Below are 2,993 nucleotides of genomic sequence, written 5' to 3' on the forward strand. Positions count from 1 at the left end.
AGTAACCAATCCATACCAAAACATCATATAAGATCATATATATATATATATATGCAAAACAGATAAATCAACTATGAACTTAGACTCATTTAAGCTGATAATGCATCTCCTACAAATACTCTCTAAGAGAGACACCTCTCCTAAATGAGTAGATACAGATAATGGGATATCTAAAGGCTATATATATATATATATGCAAAACAGATAAATCAACTATGAACTTAGACTCATTTAAGCTGATAATGCATCTCCTACAAATACTCTCTAAGAGAGACACCTCTCCTAAATGAGTAGATACAGATAATGGGATATCTAAAGGCTACATTACAAGATGAAGGCTACTCATAAAATCATGGGATATGAAAGAATGTGAAGCGCCAGAATCAAAAACAATTTATATGGTGTAAAGATTGTGTTTCCAGAATCATAAAATCAAAATATGCCACAAGCGCCAGAATCAAATAACCGCACTTGTGGCATATTTTGATCTTGAGCTACATCAAATAGATGTAAAGATTGTGCTTCCTAATGGTGATATTGATAAAATAATTTATATGGTGTAGCCAGAAAACTTTGTATCCGGAGATGCAAAGAAGATGGTTTACAAATTGAAGAAAATTAAAGAAAATTAAAGAAATCCATCTATGGGCTTAAGCAAGCTTCTCGTCAATGATATTATAAGTTTCATCAAGTTATCATCTCATTCAGTTTTGACAGGAATGTAGTCGATGACTGTGTATACCACAAGTTCAGTGGGAGTAAGCATATTTTTCTAGCTTTATATGTCGGTGACATATTGCTTGCTAGCAACGATATAGACTTATTGCACGAAACTAAGAGATTTCTATTAAAGAAATTTGAGATGAAAGATCTTGGGGATGCCTCTTTTGTATTAGGTATACAAATTCACCAGGATGGCTCGGGGTATAATTGGGTTATCACAAAAGAGCTATATAGGGAAGGTTCTTAAAAGACTTGACATGCAAAATTGTAAACCAGATGACACACCCGTGACTAAAGGAGATAAATTCAGTCTCAATCAATGTCCCAAAAATAATTTTGAGATTAAGGAGATGCAGTATATTCCTTATGCATTAGTAGTGGGGAGTCTAATGTATGCTTAAGTGTGTACGTGACCGGATATAACGTACGTGGTTAGAATGTTAGGCAGATACTTAAGTAATTCTGGAATGAATCACTAAAAATTAGCTAATCGAGTCGAGGTATTTGCAAAGAACAAAAGAATATATGCTCACATCTCGGAGGTTAGACCAGTTAGATATCATTAAGAAAGGTCGAATTCTATGGTGGAGAAGGCTTTAATAAGAATTTAGCCATGAGAGACCTTATTAGTTATTGCAAAAGAAGGGGTTTGCTGATAGAGCTGGGCGGGGAGTTGATACTAGTTATCAGGTCAGAGAGACGCCTGACCCGTAAGCTAGCCCCCTTAAAAACCCATGTCTTATTAGTAAGGATTTGTTACGCGCAATATGCCGAGGACTTACTACTGGGAATCGTGGGTGCCGTAGAGCTTCTCATAGAAATACAAAAACATATCACCCATTTCCTACAATCCGGCCTGAACCTTTGGGTAGGCTCCACAGGATCAACATACATAGCTGCGTAGAGTACAGTAGAATTCCCCACAGATATTCGGGAAGTCCCTCCGAGGATGACTCCCATACAATTCTTGCGAGAGCTGGTGAAGCATCTACGGGTAAAGCACAATATCCATATAACTGCTTGCCACCTACGCTTCTCCATCCATTCCAAGTTTAGGGACCTAGGTTATAGTATCCCGATTAAACAGATATTCTGGCTTTGGTTTTGCTAGATGTCAGGATATTATCAAATCTACTTCAAGCTATATCTACCTGCTTGTTGGAGGCTTGGAAGAGTGCTATGCAGACACACATAGTCTCATATACCATGGCAACTGAGTTTGTAGCATGTTATGAGGCATCTAATCATAGAATATGGCTGTGAAATTTGTCCCTAGACTGCAAATTGTGGATAGCATTGAAAGTCCACTTAAATTATTTTATAACAATAAGTCAGCAGTGTTATATTCTAACAACAATAGAAGCTCGACTCAAAACATATAGACATCAAGTTCCTAGTTGTTAAAGAAAGAGTTCAGAGTGGACTTATGTTTATAGAGCATATTGGAACAAACTCCATGATTGTGGATCCGCTGACTAAGGGATTACCACCTAGGGTCTTTTATGAGCACACTGCTCATATAGGTGTCTTATCACTTTAGAATATATCATTTTAGTAGGAGTTTGTATTTTAAATGCTTTTATTTGTAGACACATTTGGTATAATTTTATGGGTACTGTATGGTTATTCACTACAATATAAAGTACTTAGTTCATATTCACTCTGATTTTTTGGGTATGGTTTGATCTCACAAAGGTTTTAAGATGGACTAGTTGGAAATAAGCATGTTAAGATCACATTACATAAAATTTTCATGCTACACATCCATGCTAAATCAAACTGTGATACCTGCTGCTACATCAAAACTATGCAGGTTGAAATATGTTTTAAATTTGTGGCCAAATAGAAATTGAAGTTGGCTAGCTCTGAAATCATATGCCAAAGAGTCTTAATTAAAGCTCCAAAGTTGTGATGAGGATTATAATTCTAAATTCTGATATTCTTCTGATATTTCTGATGTTGGACTGAGTGCACTGTGATAATTTTTACCCCTTTCTGATTTGTGTGGGCATAATTTCATTTCCCAGGCAACTTAGACTGGGCACTTATGCAAAAATGAATTTGCAAAGAACCAGAGGAAGCTTTGAGGAGAGACCCCGTCATCGGACCTGACAACAACAATATGTGTGCAACTTAGGCATCTGTTGAATGAAACAAGGCAGAATTGTGGAAGCAAAGGAGACCCTCAAATGAGTAAAACTAGCAATTGTCGACATTCTTCGAGGCGCCGATCAAAACCCATGCGAGAGAACAACAAATGCTCTAAGACC

At 36.7% G+C, this 2,993-nt stretch overlaps 1 pseudogene; it reads left to right on the top strand.

Annotated features, from left to right (window-relative positions):
• Positions 1,337-1,834, top strand: LOC109847640 (annotated as a pseudogene).

The sequence above is a fragment of the Asparagus officinalis genome, chromosome 7, assembly GCF_001876935.1.
Source record: "Asparagus officinalis chromosome 7, Aspof.V1, whole genome shotgun sequence".
NCBI lineage: Eukaryota > Viridiplantae > Streptophyta > Magnoliopsida > Asparagales > Asparagaceae > Asparagus > Asparagus officinalis.